The following is a 15,491-nucleotide window of genomic DNA, read 5'->3' as shown; positions in this document are numbered from 1 at the left end:
ACTTCTGTTTCTTTGTTAGACTTCACTGGATCTCCTTTCTTCATCAATCTTACAGCTTTATCATGGAGCATCAACGTGCAGTGCCACAGAGGGGAGCGAAGAACACGTGTGATGTTACGAATTTGTGGAGACTCCAATTCAAGCTATGCTACTGTGAGAAGGTGTCGAGTAGAGGCCAGGTATGTAGAAAGGGAAAGCTCAAAGGGAACCTTATACCTTACATGGTGGTTTGTACAGTGCAGCATTGGGAGATGCTTTGGGAGCAAGTCGCCCTTCTCATGTTCTCCCCCTTTATCTCCAATTTTTATTTTCCATTTATCTCCTTGCCTTGTGTTCTTGCTCTCCCTCCTTTGCGTTTTCTCTCTTTCTTTCTCATTGTGTTTGTCTGCTGTTTTCTGACTCACTAAAATTGGGGCCTGCATCAGGTCCACTAATTCAAGGTCCAATGCTGAGCATCTGGATCTACTGACCAGCAACCAAAGCCATTGAAATTGTTGGAGAATCTTGGTAGCCAGTGGATAGACAAGCAGCTTTGATTATATCACCGTCGTTATCATCACTCAGTCACTGTGTGAATGTCTTGACCGTTGCTGTCTGCCCATAGCTGTGAGGATAATGGGACTCCCGCTAAATATGGAAATGTCCACAGATTTTGGAATACTGGTCAAATGGACCTACACCACTAACACTGATCCACTAACATTGAGGAGAAATGCTTGCAGAGCATGCCCATTAGCCAAGAGCCATTGATACACTGATTGGGAGTCACCATTTACTTTGAAATGCAGCTCATGATTACGTTTTGCTATCACCACTCCAGATTTGGGGCAGTGCTTCACCTTAATGTCTTTTATTTAAGATTTTCATTTTATTTTGTGGAGGATTTTCAACATACTTTTGGAAGTTTAAAATGTACTCAACGAAATTAAAGTTACTGTGTTGGTCACCAATAAACAACTTGCCTTATCACACCTCTCAGGACATCCTAAAGTCCTTCAAATTCAAAGAATTGCAGTGATTGTGGTTATGCGAAAGGAAATTAGATGACTGGCTACCAAGATTCTCCAACAATTTCACAGGGTTAACGGACAACATTGTTAACGGACAATACTTGTAAATCACAAATAATGAGCAGAGATTAGAATGCCTCACCACTTGCTTGTTTTACATTTGACATTCCCTTGAATGAACCGCAAGGCTTAGGCAATGCACAGTATATGAAGACAATAACCACCCTTGTCACTATTGTTTAGTGCAGCACTTCATTGATTTCAAAGTTTTTCATTGTCTTTGTTGTTGCTTTGACGGATCGCACTACAGCGGAATCCTTTTGTGGCAAAGCTGTTTATGGCAACAAACGATCACGAGATCAGGAGCCGGCTTATTGAGTTTTACTGACTGACAGGTTGAGGAGTTGGAAACAGCAGCAAGTTCAGGTTCAGCTGCAGTAAGCAGTCGGCTCAATTTGAATTTGCTGCATTTTCAACACTGATTAGAAGAGTCTTCTGCCTGTGGAAGATGCTCGTCTGCATTCGCTGCCTCTCTGGGTTGTCACCCTGACCTCAAGCTGACTGCACAGAATTGTAATCTTCAGATTAACTGTTTGCTGTCACCGACCTTGAGTGAATATAATCTTAAAAAAGAGATTTAGTCAGTATGGAGACAGGTATTGTGGAATGTTATCAGCAAAGGTGCTTATTTCTGCTTGACATATTCCTTTGTTCCTTATGAATGATAAAAGTACGCCACAAATTAACACAAAGACTTTGAAAGGGACCTGTTGAACAATGGTAGATGAGCTCTTTCATTCTAAGAGGGTGGTAATTTCATCAAATAAGCAGCGTCATTCCTTTCATTTAGATGGGGCATTCAGCTCATCTTCCAGCTTGGCTCCTGCCTGGTTTCAACTCAAATGATCCTGCCAGGGAAGAGTTCTAAATATACCAGGATACTTCACGCACACGGCTCTCTCCCGAGGGTTAGAAGTTTAAAGAGTCATAGAGTCATACAGCACGGATAGAGGCCCTTCGGCCCATCGTGTCCGCGCCGGCCATCAGCCCTGTCTACTCTAATCCCATATTCCAGCATTTGGTCCGTAGCCTTGTATAGCCTTAAATGTTTAGAGAGTGGGGAGGAGGGAAATCTGGTAGGTTCAAAAAGTGCCGAGGAGGTCCAACAGACCCCCTTGGGCACACTATAAAACCAGGTTTGACACCACAATGGATTTATACACCATGAGATGTCAAACAGAACAAGTAGACACTCTGCTTCACTCCAGAATCAGGTTGGGCCTTAGCGCTGGTATGAAAGGAAAAAAAGAAAGGATAGGTATTTATATAGTGCCTTTCTTTACCTCAGGACATCCCAAAGCGCTTCACAGCCAATGAAGTACTTTTGAAGTATAGTCACTGTCATTGGGAAAGGTGGCAGAAATCATTTTATGCTGACACTAAACTGGTGCTGTGAATGCACCTTTAGATTGTACGTGAATTGGGACACTGACATATTTGAATATAAATAGTGTTTCATTGGGTTCGTTGTAAATAGGGGTCACTGTGAAGGGATAGTTTACTTCTTTCAAGCGGTTGGCAAGACAGATAGAGCATCTCTGCCAATCAGGTGGTTGAGGGTTTGAGTGCCAGGACTTCCTGTCATTTTAAGGTTGCTTAAAATAAGCACATCTTGGCTTAATTGCTAAAATGGAACTGCGTAAACGCTTCAATCTGATTGGCACGAATTTTGGTCTGTCGCAGATTCAGTTTGGTGGCAGTCGCTTCCTTAAACTCTCTGATCATCTGCTGCTAAAGGACTGTGGGAGTCAACATCTAATCTACTAGTGTAGTATTGGGACCCAGGAATGCAAGAATGAAACTCCCTTGTGTTTTGCATGGGATCTCCATGTCGTAAGCACGTGTATCCCTTTAATCTCTGAAGCCAGACCAATTTAACATTAGGTAAGATGTCATTGGGTTTGATTCGTAAGCTGCTTTATCCCACAGTCAGCAAAATGTATGGAACACGGAGTATGATGAGAGACTTGGTACAATCAGTATAACTTCTGTTCGCGCATTGTTACAAAAATAAAGAACATGCTTACGCTAACCTGCTTCGATGGGTTGTCTAATTCAACTTAAAAGCCTAATCTCTCTCAACCCTGCCCTACCTTGCAGGAAAGTGGTTCACTCCCTTCACAGCATTCTGCACTTCAACTGACTCTTCGCTTATGTACTTAGATTTTTTTTTTTAAGCCATTCTCACATTTTCATCAAGATCACAAAAAGTTTCCAACACCAAGGTGCGAAGTTGCTCTCTAAGTAGCCAGACAAAGCCAATGAATTGTCCAATGTTTGGTTCAGGGAAAATCCTATCTCATATCATAATTACCATTCATCCACCTACTCAACTCAGCTTGGGGCTTTCTTGGGAAGCTAATGTCTTTTAGGCAAACATTTTGCTAAACAAAATCACACACACATCTTAACATTGCTCATGCCCAAGACCGTTCTGAGAGAAAATGGCCGAAGAATCCCAAACCGTGACACCGAGGACAGAGGAAAGTGGTCAACTTGTCTGCACAAAGCTGAGTCCTGGCACAGCTAATCATGGAGTGACGCTGATGATTGTGATGGAGAGGTCCACAACCTGGAGCAGTTCTCCTGGTTGGACAAAGTAGCACTCGTAGGGAAGTAATAGGAATAAGTTGCAACCAGGAAGAAGCATAAACTCAAGTAAACTCTACACACCTAACCTAGCTGCTCAGGAAATGTCCCATCACTAATGGTGGAATCTCCATCAAAACTAGTGAGTAGTAACTGTACCACCCTCAGAGGCTGATATTTCCCATTAATCTTCATGCACCCATAAAACACAATACAGGTTTTAATACAGTAGTGATGTTTATCTTGTATAGGCATGAAAACCATTCAGAACTCGGGCACAAACGAAAGCGATCAGCCTTGCAGTATGGCACTAACTGAGGGGCATATGCTCAAATCATCAGGCTGTTTTCCAAACACATCTTGCTCGCTGCAGGTGGGCTGAGCTTCAACTGCTCTTGGCTGAATTGCAATGTAAAATGATTTACAACAAGAGCGACATACTGTCCTGGACAGGTGGAGAATACACAGTGTCTATTCTGCACCCAAGCAATCATGCTGATTGGGCAGGGCTCGTGGACAAGTCCACGGTTAGGCCACCATCTGCTTCTTGAAATTTTGCCACTGTCACAATTGAAGGGGCTCTCATGCCAACTATTAACAAAGAGGCACATTATATCTGACCTCAATACTTACTGTTAACATTGAGTGAAAACAATGCTGAAAATGTTTCTTCATGCACAAACAAGCAGGTTCATTCATAGTTAAAAGATCTCTTGTTTCTTTTTGCATGTCAGGCACATGAAAGCTACAAATCAGTAATTAGATACAGAGTTTAAATTGAATAAACAAGCACTCTGAAGCTGTAGTAAATAGGCTATTGATTTCAGTCAATGGTTCTTCAATTAAGTTCTTTGCTTTCCTCCATGGCACAATTAACTGAACAATCGTTTCAATTAATGTGCATTGGAGCAGATCAGAGTTAAACTAAACCAAATGGGTATGGATAGAACCTGGTTCGACCAGTTGTCGTGGATGATTTTCCTATGTATTGTGTTGGGGGAAGCTCATAATACAAGTGAGCAAGAATATACACCCTTGGTATTCTTCCCCCTTATCTCAGGGTGCTGTAGTCAACATTATTATCCCAACCACCACCTTGGCTAAGATTAGCTAACTCATGGCTCAATTCCACATTGGGTGAGGCACTTCCCAACTGAACCACTGTCTGAGTGTATTTATATGATGTTTCTCAGACTATCACCAATATAAAATGTACAAAAACAGGCCAATTGGCCTAACAGGTCCATGCCGGTGTTTGTGCTCCACACAAGCCTCCTCTAACCCTATCAACACATCTTTCTACTCCTTTCTCCCTCATGCACTAATCTAGCTTCCCCTTATACTGAGATTTTAAAGGGTAAAAGCAGAAGTGAGACCTTCAAAAATGCTAAATAAAATTCCTATTGCACGCTAGACAGTTGTAGAATATAATTTTACCACCTGTCAGTGATGAAAACAATAAATAGTACTTGTATAAAATGAAGAGTACACATTATCCAAATCTGTACATTACTATAATAAATTACTTCAATCCTTGTATAGCTGTTTTAAGTGCCTGTGGAAGGGGTTTGCCTCAGTTTTTTTTTTACTTGTTCATGGGATGTGGGAGCCACTGGCAAGGCCAGCATTTATTGCCCTTGAGAAGGTGGTGGTGAGCCGCCTTCTTGAACCGCTGCAGTCCGTGTGGTGAAGGTTCTCCCACAGTGCTGTTGTTAGGTAGGGAGTTCCAGGATTTTGACCCAGCGATGATGAAGAAACGGCGATATATTTCCAAGTCGGGATGGTGTGTGACTTGGAGGGGAACGTGCAGGCGGTGTTGTTCCCATGTGCCTGCTGCCCTTGTCCATCTAGGTGGTAGAGGTCACGGGTTTGGGAGGTGCTGTTGAAGAAGCCTTGGCGAGTTGCTGCAGTGCATCCTGTAGATGGTACACACTGCAGCCACGGTGCACTGGTGGTGAAGGTGGTGGATGGGGTGCCAATCAAGAGGGCTGCTTTGTCCGGGATGGTGTCAAGCTTCTTGAGTGTTGTTGGAGCTGCACTCATCCAGGCAAGTGGAGAGCATTCCATCACACTCCTGACTTGTGCCTTGTAGATGGTGGAAAGGCTTTGGGGAGTCTTGTTTTAAGTACTAATTGATCTCCCAAGGCATTGTTCATGACAAGTCACATGATATGCTGTTTTATGATGGTCATAGTATGTTATTCTGCTGCTCAGGTGAAGCTGTGTTTCACTTAACCTTTCAGGCCACAAAGTCTAATTGTTGTTGGTGAAGGGCATTTACAAGAAGTAACTTCTCAGGGCCAGGTCAGAAGAAACTAACATGCAGTGACTGCCTTTCTTTTTTTAATAAATTGACTCATAAGTGTGATAGATAAAGTTAACATGCAGTTACAGCAAGTAATAAGGAAGGCAAATGATATGTTATACTCCAACCCTCTTGCAATAAGGCAATGAGTAAGGAGGTCTTGCTGCAATTGTACAGGGCCCTAGTGAGACCACACCTGGAATACTGTGTACAGTTTTGGTCTCCTTATCGAAGGAAGGATATACTTGCTTTAGACTCAGCACAGTGAAGGTTCACTAGATTAGATTGTTTCCTGGGATGAGAGGGTTGTCCTATGAGGAGCAATTGATTAGAATGGGCCTATATTCTCTGGAGTTTAGAAGAATGAGAGGTGATCTAATTGAAATGTACAAAATTCTTAGAGGGCTTGACAGGGTAGATGCTGAGAGGCTGTTTCCCCTGGCTGGTGAATCTAGAACTAGGGGTCATAGTCTCAAGATAAGAGGTCAGCCATTTAGGACAGAGATGAAGAAAAATTTCTTTACTCAGAGGGTTGTGAATCTTTGGAATTCTTTACCTCAGAGGGCTGTGGATGCTCAGTCATTGAGTATATTCAAGATTGAGATCGATAAATTTTTGGACACTAATGGAATCAAGGGATATGCGGGAAAGTGGAGTTGAGGTAGAAGATCAGCCATGATCTTATTGAATGGTGGAGCAGGCTCCTGCTCCTATTTCTTATGTTCTTAGCTATGCTGGACATTGTACCAGCAGATCTTCTGTGATCTTGCTCACAGCAAGTTGGATAACAACACTGCTTGTTTGATGAGGAAACAGCAGATTGCAAAGAAAGCATGCAAGCTTCAAACTACAGATCAGAAGCAGCAAACATTAGGGGGTAATTTTGACCTAACACGGCAGGTGGGAAACCAACGGGATCGGGTTGACCACCAGTTTTATCCCCCACTCAATATTGCTCACCACTGACTTCGATGGAGTAAAAATCAGGTGGGGTGAAAAACCAACATTTTACCCGATCCCATCAGTTCCCTGATGGGCGGGTTAGGTTAAAATCACCCCCCTAGGTGTCTGTCTGTCTTTCTTTCCAAGATTGATTTGCTTCCTTAAAAATTCTAACATCTGGTATGTGATGAACAAAATGATGAATTCAACCAGCAATTATACCTTTTGAAACAATTCGGTTGCTTCCGGCTACTTGCTAGTTCAGGATAGGTAGCTTTCAAAACAAAAAGGGAGTAACTTTTTTTCCACTGCTTAGTCAATTCTCAGTGGTACCCTGCCTCAGCTCCTCCACTGTTGAAACCCTCATCCATGCCTTTGCTACCTCTAGACTTGACTATTCCAATGCTCTCCTGGACGGCCTCCCATCTTCCACCCTCCATAAACTTGAGCTCAAACAATACTCTGCTGCCCGTATCCTAACTCGTACCAAGTCCCGTTCACCCATCACCCCTGGCCTTGCTGACCTACATTGGTTCCAAGTCCAGAAACGCCTTGATTTTACAATTCTCATCCTTGTTTTTAAATCCCTCCATGGCCTCACCCCTCCCTATCTCTAACCTCCTCCAGCCCAATAACCCTTCGCGATCTCTGCACTCCTCCAATTCAGGCCATTTGTGCATCCCCAATTTTAATCACTCCACCATTGATGGCTGTTCCTTCAGCTGCCCAGGCTCTAAGCCTCTCCACCTCTCTAAGACGCTCCTTAAAAACCTACCTCTTTGACCAAGTCACCTGTCCTAATATCTCCTTATGTGGCCCGGTGTCAAATTTTGTATAACGACTCTCCAGTGAAGCACCTTGGGTTTTATTACGTTAAAGGCGCTATATAAATGCAAGTTGTTGTTGGTGAACTTACTGACTGAATTGAACTGCTTCCATTCATTCATGTTTAATCAATCGGATAGATAATTTAACAGATTTAATTCTTTTTTCAGCCAACCATTTGACCTGAGTGTGTGAGGAGAGAGGTTAGGATACATTTCTTTACAGAGCCTTGTTGGACCAAGTAACGCTTTGCTGCAGAGAATAGTTGAGGCAGAGACCATCGCATCTTTGCAGAGAAATTGGATAAATACTGGAAGCAGAGGAAGATACAAGGCTATGGAGAGAGAGCAGGGCAACGTGATTGGTTTTTGATTGCTGTCGCATAGAGGCAGCACGGACGCAATAGGCCAAATGGCCGCCTTCTGTGCTGCCAACCTCTATGGATGTGCAACATGCCAAGGCGTGATGCCTTTGAAAGGCAAGATGTGACTCACTCTTGTTAGAAACAAGACTTTTAAATTTATACCGATAAGTGCCCTTCAAATTCAGATGAGAATGTTGCAATACTTTATGGCTTTGTCTAAAGCAGTCTTCCTGATCTTTTACATTTCACTTGTGTACTTTCATGCATCTGTGTACTACACAAATGGCAGTTACTTTGTGTCACTGTCTTTTACACTGCAGCAATGGGTCTGTTTCTGTAATTGGAGGGAGTAAATTATATCTGCAATAATTGAATCGATCCAAAGTGAATGCTAGGAGCTGTGAGGATGCCAAGTGATAACTCCTGAGCTATACATTTATCAATTAATTTTCATAAGTGTGAGCTATCACTCTGCTTTGAAAAGATTATTCACATCTATGAAGGACATAAGAAAGCCATTTGACCCATAAAGCTAACTTGTTCCACAATGCATGCATGACTATCTCAGGTGTAAACTCCTCCATCTCCTTGTCAACCACACTCCTAAGATCAGTGTCATCTTGGCTCATTGGGTAGTGCTGTTTCTGAGTCAGATGGTTGTGGGTTTGCTCAAGTCCAGCCCAGGACTTGAACATACAATCTAGGCTGGACCACCAGAGGGGGTACTGCATTGTTGGAAATATTCGTTGGATAGATGTTAATCTTGGTCGGCCTGTTCAGCTGGCACTAATGCCATGGCATTATTCAATGAAATGGAGAAGGTTCTTCAACATCCTGGCTGACATTCCTTTCTCAGCAACACTGTTGAACGTGTTGTTGGCAACACCATCAGAAAAACAGATTAACTGGTCCCTCACTTTAATGTTGTTTGTGAGATCATTCTGTCACAAAATGGCTGTCATGTTTGCCTCCATATCAGTGACTACACTTCCAAATAATTCATGGTATGCGAATTGTTTTGGCATGTTTCTGGGAAGCAAGATGTGTTCTATTAATGTAAGTCTTCTTAATCTCTCTCATCTCTTCCTAACCCCATGGAAATCAAAATTGATCTATTATCTCTAACACTGAATTCCCTTTCTTGGCAGTTGTTGTTCCAGTTCCTTACTGAACTGGCCTAGAATAAACTACTTTTTTTTTCTGTTGGTCTGTTCACTATCCCATGGAAAATGAGGTTTGATTCTTGCTTTGGATGTATAAAATATTTAACCCGTGGACTGTTGAGGAGCCCAAGAAAACTCCCTGAATCAAACACTAGCGTTAAAGTAATAAAGTTACTCAGACATCAGCAGTTATATTATTCAAGTGACATTAACCCTATAGAACTAATATGCACATTTAAAACAACAACTAGAAACTACTGCTTGCAGTAATTATTTTAAATGGGTTAGCTTCTCTGGTAAAGTAATAACAACATGTAATAGCATATTAAGTGCTTTAACACTAATATTACAAACTGTAAATTCTAGGTCTCTTGAACCTATTTTCCTCTATTCTCTCTTATTTCCTACAATATATATTTTGACTTTTTTTAAACCAAATGCAACCTATGCTGTCTCTTCTAACCTTTCTCCTTTAAGAAATTAATGTCTTGCCTACCTTCATTTCTTCTGGTTCCTCCTGGCTCCCAAAGTCCATTTTGGAATCAAGAGCAACTTTACAAAAAGTTGAATTTTCATGGATTGTGAACCAGAATTAAAGGCAATGCCAACTGAAAGCTGAGAGAGTTCGGAGATTGACCAGTTCAATATCTGATGTTTTTACTCATTAAGCCAGCAAGCGCACCAATGAATGAATGGACTTGTCAACATCCTCCAGAGCCCAACAGTGTCCGATTGAGTTGGAGGGTGAAGTGACCATTTGAGTATATATAGAACAACACAGGAAGGAAAGTCTTGCAGTTCATTATCTCCTAATTGCCTATTTTCCTTTTTCTCTCTTATTTGCTATCTTTTTGCAGTACTCACTGGTGCAGCTGAGGATGTAAAACAGTCATCTATTTCAGTGCTGTCCAATAGAAATTGGATGTAGCCACAGGTGTGTCCACTATTTACCACCATTCAGTAACCAAGGAAGTAAAGTGCTCACAATGATCAAAAAACACTCTGCTTTTCACTTTACCATTTTACCAACAAACGCACAAAAAGGTTAAAGTTCACATGCATACGCCATGTGAATATGAGTATTGAGATCACAGGCCCAATGACGGTGTCTATTACTCATTTTTTACTTACTGATCAGAAATGTAATTAGCCACGTCTAGATTCAACACAGGTGGCTAGTGGCCAACCCATCTGAGAAAACTAATCTATATCACATGATTTCCCATGACTGCAGTCCTGTTCAATGCCATTACTGACTGGCTGGCAGGAATGACTGGCTGCCTCATGCTGCTTAACCTATGTCCGCTTTCTCCCCCAGAGATTGCAAATTATGGGGTGCTCTATCAAGCGACTTGAGCTCTGAATTGATGAAACACACACAGCTAAGTCAAGTGAACTTGATTGACGGGCTCAAATTCACAGTCCTCTGGCTGATAGTCAAGCACTCCAACAGTGCGTGAGCTGCTCGACCACCTACTGTTCCTTTCGTTAGTTCAGTGGATGAGCAAACAAATTGACTTCAAAAACTGCTCAACAACTCAGACGACAAAAGTACTTGTCATTTCCCTCACATAACTTCCGACTTAAGGAGTCCACCTTCGCCATGCAGCAATGCCCAATGCTTTAAACCTTCAGATCTTGATTGTAGGTGCTCACGTACATGAGTATTGCTACACACAATGACAATACTGTTCATTGTACATGGCCTCTGTTTTGCTGGAATAAGCCAACAACACAGTAAAGCTGACTGGCTCCTCCTAGTAACAAGCGATGCTGAGCAAATTCTATCCCCTCTGTCTAAAAGTCAGACATAGGAGGGAAACAATTGGGCCGACTACCTGTCAGATTGCAATGGTGGCAACGGTGGCGTTTACTGTTAGACTGCAGATCGGACAAAACAATGTTTCGGTACCAGTCTGATTTATTTGGAAGTAAGTAATCTGCAATACTAATTCTGTACCGCACGCACAAATAAGATACAAGAAGGCAGGCGGAAGAGTAAATGGGGCTGTCTGTACTGAGACTACCTAAGAGACAATTACAAAATTGTATTTCTTTGATAAGGATATTGGCTTGTTTGCTTTTGGCAGACATATATTCCTTGGGTCTTTTTTTGGGAAATGTGACCCTGAGTCCGAGTTGATCATGTTTGAGGGGGAGGGGTGCATGAGGAAAACATATCCTGGTCCAGGGCTCCAGATCAGCAAAATCAGTCCTGATCATTTAAAATGAACATCATACGCACTAGTCTCAGTTTAATTGAGCCAGACATTGGGCCAGATTTTGCTGTGAGCGGCATTCGCCATTCATTAGATTTGAGCTTCTGCACGACAACTTCCTCTAAATTCGAGATCCAAACAGCGCGGCGCCCTCTACAGGGCATCTGGGACCTGTGTGAACGGGGCAAGCAACTGTGCAGCCCCTGAACCAATTAGGTTGAAGCATCGTTAATAACAGCGCAGAATCTGAAGCAGGAAGTGTAAGTTAAAATAGTGAATTCATAGAAACATAGAAAATAGGAGCAAGAGTAGGCCATTCGGCCCTTTGAGCTTGCTCCGCCATTCAATATGATTGTGGCTGATCCTCTATCTCAATAACATATTCCCGCTCTCTCCCCATACACCCTGATGCCTTTTGTGTCTAGAAATCTATCTAGCTCCTACTTAAATATATTCAGTGACTTGGCCTCCACTGCCTTCTGTGGTAGAGAATTCCACAGGTTCACCACCCTCTGAGTGAAGAAATTTCTCCTCATCTCAGTCCTAAATGTCCTAACCCATATCCTTTTTTAAAATTCGTTCATGGGATATGGACGTCGCTGGCGAGGCCGGCATTTATTGCTCATCCCTAATTGCCCTTGAGAAGGTGGTGGTGAGCCGCCTTCTTAAATCGCTGCAGTCCGTGTGATGAAAGGAAAGTTCTCCCACAGTGCTATTAGGAAGGGAGTTCCAGGATTTTGACCCAGCGACGATGAAGGAACGGCGATATATTTCCAAGTCGGGATGGCGTGTGACTTGGAGGGGAACGTGCAGGTGGTGTTGTTCCCATGTGCCTGCTGCTCTTGTCCTTCTAGGTGGTAGAGGTCGCGGGTTTAGAAGGTGCTGTCGAAGAAGCCTTGGCGAGTTGCTGCAGTGCATCCTGTGGATGGTATACACTGCAGCCACGGTGTGCCGGTGGTGAAGGGAGTGAATGTTTAGGGTGGTGGATGGGGTGGCAATCAAATGGGCTGCTTTGTCCTGGATGGTGTTGAGCTTCTTGAGTGTTGTTGGAGCTGCACTCATCCAGGCAAGTGGAGAGTATTCCATCACACTCCTGACTTGTGTCTTATAGATAGTGGGAAGGCTTTGGGGAGTCAGGAGGTGAGTCACTCGCCACAGAATACCCAGCCTCTGACCTGCTCTTGTAGCCACAGTATTTATGTTAAGTTTCTGGTCAATGGTGACCCCCAGGATGTTGATGGTGGGGGATTCGGCGATGGTAATGCCATTGAATGTCAAGGGGAGGTGGTTAGACTCTCCCTTTTTGGAGACGGTCATTGCCTGGCACTTGTCTGGCGCGAATGTTACTTGCCACTTATCAGCCGAATCCTGGATGTTGTCCAGGTCTTGCTGCATTCGGGCACGGACTGCTTCACTATCTGAGGGTTTGTGAATGGAACTGAACACTGTGCAATCATCAGCGAACATCCCCATTTCTGACCTTATGATGGAAAGAAGGTCATTGATGAAGCAGCTGAAGATGGTTGGGCCTAGGACACTGCCCTGAGGAACTCCTGCAGCAATGTCCTGTGTCTGAGATGATCGACCTCCAACAACCACTACCATCTTCCTTTGTGCTAGGTGTGACTCCAGCCACTGGAGAGTTTTCCCCCTGATTCCCATTGACTTCAATTTTACTAGGGCTCCTTGGTGCCACATTCGGTCAAATGCTGCCTTGATGTCAAGAACAGTCACTCTCACCTCACCTCTCAAATTCAGCTCTTTTGTCCATGTTTGGACCAAGGTTGTAATGAGGTCTGGAGCCAAGTGGTCCTGGCGGAACCCAAACTGAGCATCGGTGAGCAGGTTATTGGTGAGTAAGTGTCGCTTGATAGCATTGTCGACGACACCTTCCATCACTTTGCTGATGATTGAGAGTAGACTGATGGGGCGGTAATTGGCCAGTTTGGATTTGTTCTGCTTTTTGTGGACAAGATATACCTGGGCAATTTTCCACATTGTTAGTTAGATGCCAGCGTTGTAGCTGTACTGGAACAGTTTGGCTAGAGGCGCGGCTAGTTCTGGAGCACAAGACTTCAGCACTACAGCCAGGATGTTGTCGGGGCCCATAGCCTTTGCTATATCCAGTGCACTCAGCTGTTTCTTGATATCACATGGAGTGAATTGAATTGGCTGAAGACTGGCTTCTGTGATGGTGGAGATGTTGGGAGGAGGCCGAGATGGATCATCCATTAGGCACTTCTGGCTGAAGATGGTTACAAACGCTTCATCCTTGTCTTTTGCACTCACGTGCTGGACTCCGTCATCACTGAGGATAGGGATGTTTACAGATCCTCCTCCTCCCGTTAGTTGTTTTATTGTCCACCACCATTCACGACTGGATGTGGAAGGACTGCAGAGCTTTGATCTGATCCGTTGGTTGTGGAATCGCTTCGCTCTGTCTATAACATGTTGCTGATACTGTGACCCCTCGTTCTGGACCCCCCCAGCCAGGGGAAACATCCTCCCTGCATCCAGTCTGTGTAGCCCTGTCAGAATTTTATATGTTTCAATGAGAAATCAGGTGCAGAAAGTGAAATAGACAGGGTAAGAAAGATTAAATTAAGGGACAGCGATAAACGAGACAGAAAGAAAAAGTAAAAAAACATAAAAATTTATCCAATTTTTTTTAAAATGTCCAACAATTAAAATCTGATGGACTGAGATTCCACACTTGTTAAAGTTAATTTTCATTGCCAGACAGGTTGTTTGGCGGTCATTAAGAATTACCAGGTCGTTAAAAGGGTACTTACCCCAGAATGGACATGCCCTAACCTTTTCTGGTGACACGGTGCAGGAGGGAGGGCTTTCGATTCCTGGGGCATTGGGACTGATTCTGGGGGAGGTGGGACCTGTACAAGATGGATGGGTTGTACCTCAACAGGACCGGGACCAATATCCTTGTGGGGAGGTTTGTTCGAGCTGTTGGGGATGGTTTAAACCAGCTTGGCTGATGGGACAGAATCAGAACTGGATATAGAAGGCAGAAAATTAGTAAGTGATTTCGGAAGGCAGAGGAAACAAAGGTTAGAAAATAAACAGCAAGGAAGTTTGGCAGTGCTTAAAGGTATATATCTCAATGCAAGGAGTATAGTGAATAAGGCAGATGAGCTGAGGGCACAGATAGACACGTGGCAGTACAATATCTTAGCTATTACAGAAGCATGGCTTAAAGAGGGGCAGGAACGGCAGCTCAACGTTCCTGGTTACAGGGTTTTCAGACGAGATAGAGAGGGGGATAAAAAGGGAGGGGGCGTGGCAATTTTGGTTAAAGAAACAATTACAGCTGTGAGGAGGGATGATATGTTAGAAGGATCATCAAATGACACCATATGGGTTGAGCTAAGGAACAAAAAAGGGGCACACGACTAGAAGTGTATTATAGACCCCAAACAGTCAGAGGGAGACGGAAGAACAAATACGTAGGCAAATTTCTAAATGCAAAAACAGTAGGGCAGTAATCGTAGGGGATTTCAACCACCCTCAAATTAACTGGGACAAAAACAGTGTGAAGGATATAGAGGGCGCAAAATTCTTAAATTGCATTCAGGAGAACTTTTTTAGCCAGTACATAGCAAGCCCAATAAGAGGGGGCAGTTCTGGGTTTAGTTTTAGGAAATGAAGCTGAGCAGGTGGAAGGAGTATCAGTGGGAGAGCATTTTGGTGGTAGTGATCATAATTCAGTTAGTTTTAGCATAGTTATGGAAAAGGACAAAGATAGAACAGGAGTTAAAGTTCTCATTTGGGGAAAGGCCAATTTTGCTTAGCTAAGAAGTGATTTAGCAAAAATGGACTGGAAACAGCTACTTGAAGGTAAATCAACGTCAGAGCAGTGGGGGGCATTCAAGGGGAAGATTCAAGGGGTGCAGAGTAAACATGTTCCCACAAAGAAAAAGGGTGAGGCTGCCAAATCCAGAGCCCCTTGGATGTCAAGGAGCATACAGGGTAAGATAAGGCAGAAAAAGAAAGCCTATG

The 15,491-nt window shown here is 43.4% G+C and overlaps 1 protein-coding gene across 1 annotated transcript in view; it reads right to left on the bottom strand.

Annotated features, from left to right (window-relative positions):
- Positions 1 to 9,839, bottom strand: part of LOC137335326 (cadherin-22-like) — a 342,572-nt gene extending 332,733 nt beyond the window's left edge. Inside the window, exon 1 of the mRNA XM_068000646.1 lies at positions 9,755 to 9,839. The gene's annotated coding sequence lies outside the window, so the exon portion shown is untranslated. The remainder of the gene's footprint in view (positions 1 to 9,754) is intronic.
- Positions 9,840 to 15,491: the final 5,652 nt, after the last annotated feature.

The sequence above is a fragment of the Heptranchias perlo genome, chromosome 19 (genome assembly GCF_035084215.1).
Source record: "Heptranchias perlo isolate sHepPer1 chromosome 19, sHepPer1.hap1, whole genome shotgun sequence".
Classification (NCBI taxonomy): Eukaryota; Metazoa; Chordata; class Chondrichthyes; order Hexanchiformes; family Hexanchidae; genus Heptranchias; species Heptranchias perlo.
The sequence above is the reverse complement of the archived record's forward strand: the minus strand, read 5'-3'. Positions and strand labels throughout refer to the sequence as shown.